This window comes from Fukomys damarensis, unplaced genomic scaffold (genome assembly GCF_012274545.1).
Source record: "Fukomys damarensis isolate Sample0158 unplaced genomic scaffold, DMR_v1.0_HiC HiC_scaffold_16, whole genome shotgun sequence".
NCBI classification, from domain to species: domain Eukaryota; kingdom Metazoa; phylum Chordata; class Mammalia; order Rodentia; family Bathyergidae; genus Fukomys; species Fukomys damarensis.
In genome coordinates this window covers 2,912,468-2,928,511 of record NW_022900928.1, presented here as the reverse complement: position 1 = coordinate 2,928,511, position 16,044 = coordinate 2,912,468, and positions in this window count along the sequence as shown.

Below are 16,044 nucleotides of genomic sequence, written 5' to 3'. Positions count from 1 at the left end.
CATTATTAATAATATCCTCTAATGGTTTGGTATCCTTTACTGGATGTTGGCCATTGTAAATTTTATATACTCGAATGCTGCATTTTGTTTCAGCTTTTAAATAGTTCTGGCCATTGTTCTGACAGGAGGTTACTTTACTTGCCAATTTTCTCCCAAAGTGTGTCAGTTAAGGATCACTAGAGCAATAGATTTAATATAAAGTTTATTTGTGACATAGGAAGGACTTACTAGGTTGTATCCCAGTGCCCCCCTCGGAGTCCGAGGCAGAAAGATGCGGCTTTCTGGGCTTCCTATGGAAACATCCCTGATCTTAGCTGAGAACTCTACGCTGCCTGGTCCGAATTTCCGCATCTCTGGGCTCTGTTATCCTTGGGGATAACGGGAAAGCTTCGTGTGAAACTAGGCATTTCCCCTTTAATATTCTTGGAAGAAAGGAAATTATAAGCTAAATAGAAATTGTTTAGCTTATAAGTACCCAACAATTTTTCAGCCTTCTTAGATTCTACCACATACAAGCTGATCAAAACATATAGTGAATATTCAAATTTTACAATGTTTATTATAGTAAAAGATACATTGCCATTACCCCTCCTCAAAGTACTCTTCCTTGCTTCAAACACACTTATCCTATTATTTTGCCACTTTCTGAAGCAGTTCTGCAAGACCTCTACCTAAGTATTCTTAAAGATGTGATCAAACATACAGTGAACCCAGTGAATGCTACTGCCAAGTACCACACAATGCGAAGACAAGCTTGTGAGACATCACACAGAGTCCTCATCCACTTTAGCCATGGATCCGGTGCCATACAACTTCCATTTCTTCCCCAGAGTCAAATGCCCATTTTGAATGGGTTGAAGTGGGAAAAACTTTTAATGTATTCAGCACATGAAAGCAGCCATCACAGCGCAACTGCAGACACTCATGAAGGAAGATGTCCAGTGGTGCTTCAGAAAGTGCTGAGTACTGTGGAATAAAGTGGTTAGCAGTGAAGGGGGCTATTCTTGAGGATGTTAATAGCAATGTGAATTTTACGGCACCATACTTTTTTGGTCACACTTAGTAAATGTATCTTCAGGATCAGACCCAAGCAGACCCATTTGCAGATTCCTGGAGTTCTTTCTCTCCAGAGGGCTCTTCTGCTCTACTCTCTCTGGGAAATTCTAGCTGCCCTGTGTCTTCTCCACACTGTGATCTCCATCTCTCCATATCAACTGGGCCTTTCCGTTCATTCCAGGAATCCCATTCCTGTCCATGTGGCAGAAAATGGAGTGGTTTGGGGTTTATATTGTTCAAGTCCCTTCTCAGGGATCATAGTTCTGGGGTACTTAATTTCCACATCTTAAAAAAAATCATTTCCATATATTTTGTCTAGTTCCCCAGTCATTTAAAGTTAGGGGCTAGGCTGGTCCCAATAATTCTATCAAATCTGGAAATCTAAACCCATCTAACCTCTTTTTTTATATTACAAAAACTATAGCCTCCAACCATCAACTGTAGCTTTCAACCTCAAGAGAAAATTCTCAGAAAAGGTGCACAAGAACTGTATCTAGCAACTGTTGCTGTAATATCAAGAGACAAACTTTCAGAGAAAGTTCAACAGAAGAGCAGTTCTGGAGTTCTTTGCAGCCTACTGGGAATCACAAATGATTGATTGTTTTCTGCTTGTCACTATTTTTGGCTTAGGTCACTGAATCCAGGTCTTTTTTGTCAGTTTTTCTTCTTCAGTTAGGAAAGAGAGTATATTCCCCAATCTGGCAGTTGGAAGAAGGTGCTGACAGGCTGTAACTTTAGCGATAGCACAAAGGGAAAATCTCTCATCTAGGGTAACCAAATGGAAAACTCCCAGGCAGGGGAAACCAACATATAATGGACAAAAGAGAAATGTACATCCTCACTGTTTCTGTTATCCTGAAGAAATGCCGGGAAAGGAGTTGGCAGAAGTTTGATGTGCAAGAGAAGGGTGCGATCATTTCATGTCTCTTGGCACAGGGTATACCAATCGGCTGATCTTGGGAATGGGAGAGAAGTTTCAGGAGAGAGCAAGAATAATCAGATGGAGAGAGATCTGAATCTGTGGGAATGAGAGTTTATGAACGGGCCTTTCTTCTTCACTAAGCTCTCACCACTGTAGATCACTTTGCCTGCGTGGAGGACACCGGAGCCCTTGTACAAAGCACTGCCAATTATCTGACAACATCTTCATAACAACCGGAGAGTAGGCTGTCGTTTTTATCTTATACAGACACAGAATCAGAAACGGAGTTTTTGTCTGGTCTCACTCCATCATAGAGCTGGCCAATGGAAGAGACAAAAGTAAAACAGGACTGTTCCAGTCCACTAGACGAGAATACTCATCCCCAGAGAGGATGCTAGTGGAGACAGCAGCCTTCATTAGTGAGTTCAAAGGTGCAACAGCATCACCAAGACCCCAGGAACATTTTCTTGGGATTTTTCCAGACTTTTGAGTAAAGATGGAATATTTCATGTGTATATTTACTTTCACTAGCAAGCATCTACTGAAAGACTAAAATGATATGCTGAAGTGTGAACCCCAAAAATAGAGATGAGTGAGAGGAAACAAAAACAGATATGAGAAGATATAAAGCAGGAGAAGAGATAAACGGCTAAGCATACATAAGAAAAATGACGTCCTAGCAATGGCAATAACCCTTTGCACCCCTCCCAAGATTCAGAAATTGGCAGTGTAGGTTACATATGAAAAATGTTCCTAAAGGGGGAGGGCTTTAAAAAGGAGACTATCCAAATGTGAATGAATCTCAGACCTGCAACCTACTCTCCCCAGCCAGGAAAGTTTTGCACTAGCAAAAGACCAAGTCTTTGGAGAAGGTAAACAAGGGTGTCTCCCCTTCTGGCCTGCAGTACCTGAGCACAGCTGAGCTCACCAGAGGAGACTCCAGCCCCATGGCCAGTCTGCACTGCATGATCTCTCCAGCCGAGGGGATTCAGATGCCCTTTCCCCATTTGAAAGACTCATCGAAGCAGCCAGAACTGGAGCTCCTAGGCAGGGGGCTGCTCACAGCCTTTGCTTCCAATTCTGTGTTTAAACCTTTTCATCCTCAAAATGGGACAGGAAGCCAGGGACTAGCTCACACCAAAGGAAAGCTCTTAGAATAAAAGACATGAAGAGAGGGTAAGGAGAGAGGAAGGACGGAGAGAGACTACTGTATGTAGAGCACACACACACACACACACACACACACACACACACCTGTCATTGTGCACATTCTGAATACTGGGGACAAAGAGAAGATTCCTTAAGCTGCCAGCAAGGGAAAAGGAGATACCAGCCTCAATAGTGCAGGCTAAATAGAAATGGGAAAAGCCTTTTAAAATCCTAGGTGAAAATTATTTTCAACCTAGGGTCATCATCATGTGACACTATATCAGTTAAAAGTGAAGGAAAAATGAATGTATTTTCAAACATGCAAAGTTCTCCAAAAAATGTATCTTGGGTGGGAACTAAATAGGTACAAAAAGAAAAATCAAAAACAGGCTTTACAATGCGGAGAAGAGGGAGAGGGCAGCTCACTGAGCATGTGAAGGAAGATCCCATGGCCACAGCCACACCCCAGTGGAGAAGCATTGGGTTCAGCACCTTCGGTATGGGAGAGAAGGTCTGAGCGGGAAGGGCAGGGAGAAGACAGAGCAGAAAGCTGAGTGCGGCATGGATGTATCCAGAGCCCTCCAGGACAGTGAGGAGTCTAAGAACAGATTGATGTGAAGCACATAGAAAGTAAACAGAAGATGACAAATGCTACTAAAATTGTGCAGCAAAGAAAAGTAGTAGTTCTTCCCCCTGTGATGAAGGAGATGGCTATGCCCCGGGGGGATGGAAGCTGCACCGCATCTCGGGCACTGACGGGGAGCAGAAGGATCCAGGGCTGCGTGTGTGTCATGGGGGAAGAGGAGGGAAAGAGGTGCTCTTACATTTTAGGGAAAGAAAAGTGGAAAAGATGTCAACGAGGCAGGTGTTTGGAGATCTCGGGGGCTCTGTAGTAAACACAGCACGATGCAGGCTTTCAGTCCCCAGCTCTCTGAGAAGCACAGAGCTTCCCTACCCCACTTAGCGCCTTCCCACCCTACAGCACATTGGGAAGTAATGGGCGTGAGGCAGAAAAGCCTGAGCTCACACATTGCACAGACCAGATTCTAGACCTGAGACCACCAACTTCTGGCTAGCAAACCCTGGGCCGTGTTCTAAGGTTCTCCAAGCTGCTGAAAAAAATAATCATTGTCTAAAACATTTTCAAGCACATCACTGGCACTCAATGTATATTTGAGAAATGAATGTTAACAGTGTGTGTAATATGTTCAGCCAGGTATATAATAAAGGCACAATAAAAACTGCTTTCATGATTAGCCAGTCTAGAAGCACTCCCCGAATCAAAACATCCCCCTTCGTCCTGAGTTAGTGCGGAGAATGAGTTATTACACTGACTTTGTTCTCGAGAGCCTGGAAGCCATGTGCAACTCCTGACTTTCTTCACAGCCCCCACACACAACAGCCAACTGCGACAGCCCAACCCTTCCACCTGTCCTTGCATGTTCTTTCCCACAATTCCCCGCTCCTCTTCTGCCTGAATTTTTCCCTACTTGTCTCCAGCAAAACCCTACTAAACAGTTTCCTCGCCTCCCACCCTTTCCTCCTAAAACAACCACTTGCTGCTAGTTACCTTGCTAAAAACATAAATGCAAGCCTGCTGCTCTCATCTGGTTTCTTCCTAGCTCTTTTGCTTCCCGTATTAGAAGCCCAGACTCGTCAGAGCAAGACCACTCAGCCACGAAGCGCCCCACCAAACCTTCATTCCGCCTCCTGATGCTCCAGCCCTGCTCTGCCTGAAGAGCTTTCCTCTTTCATAGCCTTCCCACAGCCCATGCCGTGCCCTTCTCCCTGCAGAGGCTCTGCCCATGCTGTTCCCTCTGTCCAGAATGCTTGCCTTCTCCCCCTTTCCACTTGCCTCACCTGTATACCTCAGTTGTTTATGGGGTCTCCCCAGCTATGCCACAGGTTCCTACGTCCAGGTAAACCATCCAGCCCTTCACAGGGGGCCCTGCCCATAACAGGTGCTGAGCACGCGCCACTCCCACCACGGCTTCTGCTCACCCACTCGTACCCCTCACCCGATGACCAAGGGTGACTAGCTATTCATGTTACAACATTATCATATTTCTTTTGTAAATGAAGTGATCAGATTTCCAGGATGGCTTATTTAATATTTGTGATGTAAGATTTGTTAGATATGGAGAAAACTAGTTTAGTTACCGCTCTGCTCCTATAGCTCTACACCTCCATCTCCTTAAAAACCAATCAACTTGTAAAAGAAATACGGCCACTTTTGCAAACACAAAAGCAGCTGTTCGAGTCAGCATGTTACTGCTTCTGTTTTCTGTGCACTACCCCACCCCTTAGGAAGTCATATCAGCACCAGGATGTTGGTGTCGATAATCACACACCCATGTCTACCCACAGAGGTGCACAGGTATATACCCAGAAGGCATGCCTATGCATGCACAAAACAACCCCCCATGCTTCTGGTACCCGGCTTTTTATGCACAAAGGAATTTATGGAAAGAATGCACATCTGCCAAAATATTAATTCATGTTGCACTGCTGAACAATGTGAAGATTCTTCGTGAAGTTTTCACTACTCTGTCATTAGAGCTATCTCCCAGCCAGCAATAATGAAGGGCAGTGAGCTTTATCAGCCAAACGAAATCTACCATTCAAAGTGGTTGGCAACTTCAGATTTCTGTCACAGTTGAAAGAAAGAGTAAACAAACAAAATCTCAGCTCAATGTAATCACCTGTGAAAGCTGGGTCCATGATTTATATACAAATGTTGCTGGAAACATTTTAAACTGTTCTAGGAATTTGCATTTCAATTCACTTATATTCACTGCAACCCAAATAGTATGGCAATTTAGAAGGTACCTCTGGGCATTTCATTTGTTACACTGATTTACAGTAAATTGGCTTATTCCAATATAATAAAGAATAGTCTTTGCTGTATGCCACTAAAACAAATTAATCAAGCAATTTAAAATTGAATTTTCACACAAAGGTCTCATTTTATTTCTTCACAACTCTACAATAATGGCCGAGCTCATCACTTAAAACCAATAATACGATTTGTGCTTTGCAGAAAACAACAACAAATTAAAAACCAAAGCTTTGCATTAGCAGCAACATAGGCAGCCAACAGTGCTGAAAAATGAGTCTGATTTTGCTTCTGCTGTTACTGCAGCTCGTGAAATACGGAGCAAAAGGAGCCTGGTGAAGTCTGGAGATTGGTTCAAAGGCTGTAACACTCCGGGAAGGGGAAATGGCTTCTCACATTAAAAAGACATTAGATCACTCTGCAATTTAGGGGAAAAAAAGGCATACAACCGCTTTGGAGTTTTAAAATACATTTGTGTGACAAATTGCCTCCCGGGTATTGGGAGCCCAGAGGCTGCCTCAATGAGCCTGTGCCTGTGTGCAAGTGAGTGGGACTCCCCTCGCTCCTCCGGGCCCAGACCCGTCGTTCGGAATGCTTCGAGTGAGGACGAATCGCGAGCTGTAATTGCAGGCGCGAGAACCCAGGAAGATGAAAGACTGCGACGTCCAGGCCGTCGCGGAGGATGTGGGCCAAGTCCAGAGCGGTTCTGCTAATGGGGAGGGGTGGTGAGAATAACACAAACATCATTGATGCCAGGGAAAATTAGCCTGGCTTGTCCCAAAATATAAACTGAAAATGTAAGACGTGAAACACGCCCTCATATCCGTGGAACTGTGCTATACCACCGCTGCGTCTGTAATTTACCCCCAGTGCGATTTTTGAAAGAAGAACGACAGAATCAGAGTAATAACACTGGGCAGGAGGAAATCCCTTCCAGATGATTGTAGCATAAGAAATAAGAAATTCTCCTCTGTGGACAGTGCCCCCGCCACACACACACATGGGATAAACGCTGACTGGCAAAGCTCCTCCAGAATTTCCCAGTCCCACTGAGAATAGACAGATCTGATAAAAGAAAGAATTCCAAGTCCATGAAGACTTATCTAGGTACCCTGATGAGCCGATGTGAACACACACACACACACACACACACACACACACACACAATTGCTCCTGGGCCCAGAATGGACAAACGCTGGAGAAAATGATTCCATCGGGAGATGCAGTCCCCAGGAGAAGGAAGAGGTTGCTGCTGAGGGCAGCTGTTTTACAGTAAGATTTCCTTTGTCCAAGAAGAAGGAGGAGAAGGAACGCACCTAAAACAATGATACAGAAGGAAAATAACAGAGCACTAAGGCAGTCGTGGTCCCTTGCCAAGGGCCAACCACTGACTGTGCCTCTGCACGCTTCACTTCTGTGCTCAGTGGTGTGGCCCTGTGCTCAGCACCACCAGGGACACGCGGGCAGGGCTCTACACAACCTCACCCGGCCACTGTCACGCCTGTGGCCCCCACCCACCAAACGTCATCACGAGCTGGGTGGTGATGTGGAGCCCTTATTCCTCTCCTCCGCCTTCCTTTAGTTTGTTTACTCTTGGGCTAAGTAAGATTAACCAGATGACTACTGAGACTAACACGTCTAACAGGAGTTCTGGGAAAACACCCCCTCATTCTGAAGTCTCTCCAGGCTGAGCAGCCAGGTGCTGAATTATCCACTTGTACTTTTTGTGAAGCGGGGAGCAGGAGAATAAGCATCCAGGGCAGTGCACCTGCTGTCCCCCCGTCCATAGGGAAGCACAGAGAAGAGATGCTGACAAGAACCCGAAGCAAATCCAGGGGAAGATAAGATTGCAGGAGTTTCCATATTTAAGAACATTCAAGAAGTGAACTGAAAGGGCATTGTTTCCCAAGGAAACTGTCCTACGTTCAGTGCCAACACAGAAGTAGCGTCCAAAAAAAGGTTGGGAAAATGTCAAATGAAAAAATATCCAAAATTAAAAATGAAACAATTATACTAAGTGGCCTTTGGGATGTGGGGGGAAAAGGCACAGATTACCTTGCCAATAAATCAAGATAATTCTTAAATATTTTTACTAGATCCTGCATTATTCGCAGCCATAAAACCCCTAAGATTTTTGACAAACTCTGTGGGGATACCCCGTTCCCCTGGGTACCATCTGTATACTCTGCTGTTTCTTGTCTGGAGCTGTGTACATGGAACAGAATTTCCCTTGTTGCCAGTGCCTGTCATTCTGAGAATACAAATCAGTCCTATTCTAAAAGGTCTAGTTCCCAGGTACAGTAAACACATGCACTAGTTACGTTCATGTGGGAAGAAACACAGGTTAGAATGAGCCAAGATCTCTTTAGCCTCTACTCTGTACAGGTTAAAGTTCAACTGGAAAAAGAACAGGCATCAAAAGCCAGGAGCATTTTGCAAAGGAAAGTAAAAAAGGATAGTTCCACCTTGATAATTTGATACATTAAGCAGTTATAGTAATTAGAAACAAAGAAGCATATGGACCAATACAGTGGAAGAAATAATTCAAAAATTGATGCAAACCTATTTTATAAATGAATATCTTATATAAGTTGTTTAGAAGAATAGATTATTCAATAAATGATGTAAGACGAATAGATAAGAAAATACAGTAAGATCCCTACTTGGCTTTTAGAATTAAATCATTTACTTACTAAGAGATCTAAGATTTCAATGTTGAAACCATAAAACCTTGAATGCTCTCAAGAAAAGAATCAGTGAGTGCCTTCAAATTCAGAATGGGAAAAGCTATTGTGAGCTGGACACAATTCAGAAGTCCTAGGGCTATGTAAGAAACAGGTGAATTAAAACATCTCAGTCAAGGCTGGGGATAATATTTGCAATACATATTAGAAAAGAAAACTTTTGCATATACAAAAGTTATACAAATCAAGATTGAAACAAATAAGCTAATAAAAATAAGCATAAAATGGGAGCAGCTAGCTTACAGAAATGTATTAAATGGTCAATAGCCATGGAAAAACATAACTAAAGAAATGTAAACCAAAATGAGTTCTACCTACAGAATGGCCAAATTTTTTTTAAAAGTTTAATAATGAGCACTGATAACATTATTGGTAGAAACACCATTACTGGTGTATTTTGAAAGCAATTTGTTCATACTTACCAATATTTAAAGCACACATACTTTTTTCTCTTTATCAGTACATGCTTGCAGTACATAATGATTACATGCATCTCACATGGGGAGTGGCATATGCATACAACATACTTCAGTTCTTTTTTTCTCCCCTCCCTCCATTCCTTAGCCCCCATCCAGCTTGTTAAAAAAACACAACAAAACAAAACAAAAACAATATCATCTCCCTATTCCCTATTGCCTATTATTTACTTTGCTCATATAAGAGAAACCATGTGATGTCTAAGCTTGTGTGTGATTTCATTTAACATTACGTTCTCAGGGTGCCCTCATTTTCTTACAAAAGATTCAAGTGTGCCCTTCTTCGTGGCAGAGTAGTACTCCGGGGTGTGTAAACACGGCATTTTCTTTATCTACCTATCTGTTGATGGACTCACAGGCTGCCTCCAAGGTTGAGCCATTGTGCATCGTGCTGCTGTAAACACGGGTGCCCGTGTGTCACTGTGATATGATGTCTTTAACTATTTTGGGAAGGATCTAGAAGGGAACGTCTGGGTGAAATGGGGTTTCTACTGTTCATTTTTGGAGAAACCCTACACTGATTTCCACGTGGTCATGCTAGTTCACATTTCCACCAGCAATGCAGAGGGCTCCTTTCCCCCATAGCCTCAAAGCATTTGCTGATTTCCATATTTGTACAAGTTCACACCAAGATGCACTGGACATCTGGAGATGGATGGAGTTGAAGACACAGTGCCTTCAGCTTGACACGCATTCCTTCTTAAATGGCGCGGGACACGCGCAGACAGGTGGATGCAGGAGGAGAGGGGGATCTGTCCTTGCTGTGGGCAGAAAGAGGCCAGCTCCCAACACTGAGTCAAACATGGACTGCACAATAGGTGTAGAGTGTGTTCTCCCTTCTGTCTCATTGCAAGACATAGATATTTCCCTCTATTGTTGTGTGCACAATTTATTTGCCGGAAGGAAGCCCAGAAACTAATCATGTTAGAGACCTCTGGACAAAGGCCAGGAGTCCTCTAGAACTTCCTATACTGTGGGTCCAGGGATGCTAGGACCATGTCTACTTCAGTTTTTATGTCGTGAAAATGGGGCTGTCTCCTAAAACATTCTTTCCCATGCCTTCCAAAAACAATGTCACTTAACAGTTAAAAGGTGCAGGTCAAGTGCACAGATCAGAGTCAATCACCCACGTAGCAGACGAGCCAAGGAAAACTCTGAACACACAGGAGTCTGCATGCTCCAGCTCCTGCTGCCACTAAGCGGAAGGGGTAGGGAGTAAGGATGAGATTTCCTGTTAGTAAAGAAAGTGGCTTCTCTCAGAAGAGGAGGTGACGCTCCATCCAACCCAAGTCTAAAGGCAGAGAAAGCCAGGTCACAGGTCCCAGCTGAAGGCAGTCAGCAGGAGGAGTCCCCCTCCCTGCAGCAGGGTCTGCCTTTCCCTTCTGTCCAGACATTCAATCAGATGAGTCTCGTCCACACCAGGGAGCACAACCCACTTCACTTGGTGGTCCTGTCCCGATGATAATCTCCTGGTTCAGCCAAAGACCCCTTCATGCCTTCACACATTTGCATGATCATCTGTGCACCCCATGGCCTGACAAAGCTGATCTAAAATTAGCCACCACACAGAAGAGCAGAAATGAGTGGCCAGTGAGTGAAAGAATTCTTGCAAGAGTTGATGTTGGCCTATACAGGGTTGTAGCCATGGAAACGGTGGAAGTGACAGGATTCAAGAAACATTTCACTGTTCTTGAATTGTGGTAAAAACGCACAAGAGAGAACTTGGATCATGTTTGCCTCCCAGTTTTATGACCATTTACATTTCCTAGTTACAGGGAGCCAAAAAATAAGAAAGTGGCCGTGTTTGTGTTTATTTCTAGAGACTATGAGGAGGAACTAAGCACATGGGACGTTCTGATAAAAACCTAGCAGTGTATAGAGTACGAGCCTCCTCTCAATAGCATCTTCTAAACTAGAACACTGGGACAAAGATGCAAGAAAAAGGAAATGCCTAGGTTTTAGCACAGTTTTTATCACAGATGCATACAAGTCTGCCTTCCACAACCTTGGCCTCTCCTACTACCATCAAACCTTCAAGATTTCATACTTGAGGGTGAGCAATATGGGCTTGTGTGGTTTTATTCGCTTCATTCTCAAATGCAGAAACGCTGCTGGCCACGTTTCCAACTTCTCAGGGTACCCTACTTATTGCATTCATTTAAACCACTATGTGAATAACCATAGAGACTTAATTTGATAGGGAAAGCAAAGCTAAACACAGCGCTTTGTCTGTAATCTACCAAAAGTGCCAGGAGGACACCCCCCCCATTCAGCCACAACGCTGTGAGTCCAAGCCACCATCCACATGGAACTCCTGCCTCCCAGGGAGCGACCCCTGAGTCCACCTTTCCCCACACACCACTCCCCCAAGCCAGAACGGTCCTTTTACAATACAAGACAAATTTCCCCATTCTTCTTTGCAAAACCCTCCACTGTCTCCCAGCCTCACTCACAGAAATGCCGGGGTTCTGTACATTGCCCAGAACAATGTACCCCAGTCCTCCACGTGGAACCCTGGCCCATGGCCACCGCTCTCCCCTCTCATGCCAGCCCACACACACTGTCCCGATGTCCCTGCCTTGAGCAGCTGAGACCACCAAGCAGCCAGAATGGGTGGGCCTCTGCCTGCCTGGACTGTGAGTCTCGGAAAGCCACAGGGCCAGTACCCCACGCCTTCACGTCCTTTCTCCAAGGCCTTCCGAGCAGAGCTTCTGTGGACAGAGCGTTAACAGCACCTCTGCGCCTCCTCCACAAACCTGACCTCCAGCTTCATGTTAGACGTGTTCCCCTGGAAACCTGAGAAAGGTGGAAGAGCAGCCTTGTTTCCAAGCAACGGTGCTTTGGGGAAAACCTCTGATTCCTACATGGTATAGTCCAGACGGGGTCATACACAGGAACTGTAAAGACCTGGTGGGGACCGACATCTGTCGACTCCTCTGAAAGCGAGCATGTCCCCTGCAGGTATCCCAGAAGCTGTGCCTGAGACTAATTCGGGGCTGGATATTCTCCTCTCCCCTAAAACTTGGGACTGTGAGGGAGGACAAGAAAAGACCAGCTCCTGGGCGTTTGCTGCACTGCTGCGAGCACTGTTTGCTCTGAAGAGGAGAAACCTGTGACTGCCCTCGACAGGAACCTTCTGCGTGATGCTGACTCAGTCTGGCCGATGGTCGTTAAGGTGAACCAAACAAGACTTCCACACGGGCAGCATAACAGGAGCTCAAGGGGTAATGAGCTAGAAATCAGCCCTGCTGCAGACAAGCAGAAATATGAGAAAGCTAGAAAGAAGAGAGCAAGGCAGAGAGAGAGAGGGAGAGAGACAGAGGAAGAGAGCAGGGCAGGGAGCTGACAGCCCAAGAACCCAAGTCCAGGGGCTTGAAGGAGCTCGAGTCCGCAGACACCACAAGGCGCCAGCCCCAGCTCCCCTGCACACCTCAGGCCCGCCCACACCCAGGATGCCTGCGTCTGTCCATCTTGCCTGCCTATGAGGGACCTGGTGCAAAACGGCGAACTCCTTCCCTCTGCGCCCACATCTGCCAGGTGCCAGTGGGACTGACAGCTGTGTGCACCTGGCTGGAGCAGAGGCCGCGGCCAATGCAGAGCCCACCTGGCAGAGCCCGCACCTGTGCCCCGGCAGCTCCGCCCAGCTCTGGTCCGAGGTGTAGGCCTGTGGACTCTGATCCCCTGGCAGATGCCTTCCCTTTCCTCTACTTTCTTCTCTAGCTGGACGCCCTCTGTCCTAGCCTCCACATGGGCGTCCTGACACCTCAAAGCGAAGGGCACCTTCACATAGTACCTGCCTCAGCCTCTCGTTTGGACGAAGGGGAGGAGGCGCACTTGAGCCACATTTTGGAAGCAGTGGCTTACAATGACAGCTGCTTCACCAGGGAACCGGTGGGTGTTGGGGGCTCGGTTTCAGGGTCTGCCAGGGGCCATGCCGGGGAAATCGCACTCCCAAAGTCCCTCTGCACCCAGCTCCTGCCCAAGCCTGCATCCGCTCACACAGGCGCCCCTTCCCCATTCGCACTGCCCTGACTGCTGCAGAGGACTTTCCTCCTCACATTCTTGTCTGACTCAGAAGGTCTGAGGGCCAGCGGAGCCTCAGCTGCGAGGTTGCCCTGCTGGGGCGGCTCTCTCCCACCACTGCGTCCTCCACTCCCCCTGAGCAGGCCCTCTACTCAGGAAACCCCCAAATCCTCTCCTCCCAGTGTGCCTGCTCCCTCTGAGCAGAGCTCTGACTGGCAACCCTTACACAAATGCACTGAGCTTTTCACTTGTTGGTCCCTTCACTCGGGTTGTACCCTGCTCAGCAGTGGGCAGGAAATAGTCTGTCCCTCTGTTGAGGAGGTCGCCACGTAGCGACTCTTCCTGTGTCAGAGGTTGTTCCGGAACACGGGGACAAAATGACAAGAGTGGGATTTATGTCAACCAAGGGCCAGTAGAAGATTTTCACGGCACTTTTAGTTTAGGAAGACAAGCCACACAGCGTGTGTGTGTGTGTGTGTGTGTGTGTGTGTGTGTGTGTGTGGTACTGGGATTGAGCTCAGGCCTTCACATGGAGCCACATCTCCAGCCCTTTTTTGTGTTTTATTTTCAGACACAGATTCCCTAAGTTTCCCAGGCTGGGAATGAACTTGGGCTCCTCCTGCTTCAGCCTCCCAGAGTGCTAGAATTATGGATGTGGGCCATCACCAAATGTTTTCAAGTGTGTATATAAATGAAAGAAATCTTACAATTTTATGTTAGACGTTCTTGGATGCAAGTAGCATACAATTCATGAACTGCTGTGACTTTCTAGTAATTATGCACAACGAGGGCTTGAAAACTAAGAAACATTTCAATGCAATGAGCTGTGAATATTGAGGACTTGGAAATGAAGAGACCAATTTTTAATGCAATGAAATGTTTATAAATACTCAATTGCATGATGAAGTAATATTCACTACATTGTATTTCTTTTTATTTTGAATATTTATTAACTTGAATTTATTAATGTGGATTTCAAGCTTTCCTTTCACGCTTAAATCTTTTCACAGACATAAAAATCCCATTGAGCAGCAGTTGTCCCTCCTCTCCTGCGGGCAGATGAGGGGCTGCCCCTCTCTGGCCTGTACCTGAGCACACCCTGCCAAGGAGAGGCAAGCGGACAGGCAGGGGAGGCTCTGCTAGGCCCTTCAGCCTCCCTCTTCCCTACCTTGGCCCAGAGCAAGGCTGCCCTCTCCATGGTGCAACGGAGAGATGAAGGGGCTCTCAGCTGGGTTCCTAGTGCCTCTGGGAAACCCAGAACCAACGGCCCCTACCATTACTCCATAGTGGGCCGGAGGCACACGCCAGTGACAAGGTCTCGGTCCCATCCACGAAGGCCTGGGAAGTAATGGTCACTGCAGCACAGCACTGACCACTGTGAATGCCTGTTTTCCCCCTGTGTTCAGGCCTCTCACGTTTTCAGACGCCTGTCCTCCAGTACTGAGACACCGCGTCACAGGTACACAAGGAGCAAAACAGCCCGAAGTTTACCAGAGCACAGAGGAGGAACGAAGAGAAGTTAAAATGAAGTGAGTTTCATAGGTGCAAGTCATCAGCCAAGACCTCCTGAGCTCTCTCCAGGGAACGGGCTTCAGATCAGCTTCCTCTGAGGGGCACAGGCTGCATGAGGTGGTGGTTGGGCTGGACCAGGGTTCTCAGGGGGTAAAGGGTGTGGACACCCCAGGCCAGTGCTGCTTGTTGCAGGCCACAGCTGCACAGTTGTAGTGGGCAGCTCTCAGCAACGACCCCACATGAAGCAAAGGGGAGGCAATTCCAACACCAAAGACACTGCCTCTCCAGAAAGACGCACAGGGCCCTGCACGTGACCCTCTGCTGTGTGTCAAGGAGGCTGAGCTCCTCTGAAGAGAGAGAGGCCCTTTGGGTAACAGGAAGAAACTTTCCTCTGTCCGGGTGAGAGAGGAAGTGCTGCACAGGGACAGCGGACAGGAACAAGACGGGCAGAGCCCAGAACAGCGCCCAGGCTTCAGGCCTCCCAAGGGCTCCCTGACCGCGTCCCAGTGCCTGGACCTCTCTGATCACAACTCCACTCCAAAGGAGCTCTGTGAGGCTGCCAGAGGGGCGCACTGTGCTTCTAAAATACGATTTCTGTCCTTCACAACAAAAGCAGAAAATAATCATTTTATTAAGCGATTTCACCAAGGAATATTTTAACTACAATAAAAGTCACTTAAGTTTACAATTTGATGAGTTTTGAAGCTATAAAGTCCTGTATACTATATCGAGATACAAAATTTTTGATTCTGCCCCCCAAAATAATTCACTCATATCTACTTAAATATACCCTTCTTTTAAAATATGGTTTTTATGAAAGACTATTTGTATTGATTACTTCTTCGGCTGGCAGAAGCCTTTCAGTTTGATATAATCTAGATGATAGATAGATGATCAATCCACCAATAGATGAGTAGAGGAAGAAAATATGGTATTTATACACAACAGAGCGCTACTCAGCCATAAAGAGATAACCCTGAGTCACACAGAGAAAAGTGGGTGCCCTCTGAAATCATAATAGTAAGTGAAATAAATCAGACACACAAGCTTAGATATCATATAACTTCTCTTACATGAGATGAGAAAAACTAAAGTATAAATAATTTTTTAGAAAAACAAAATAAAGCAGAGAGTAGGAAGCAAAGATAGATCTTTTGCTAATGGCAAGGGGATCTAGAGATGGAGAGAGGAGGAAGGCCAGAAGGGGAAGGGAAATAAAAAGAATTAAGATGTGTTAAGCACCTGCTCCTAGTAAGATGGATGTAAACATTGTGTACTGAAAACGTACTAATAAAAAATTGGAAAAAAATTTTTTTTTTTTTTTTT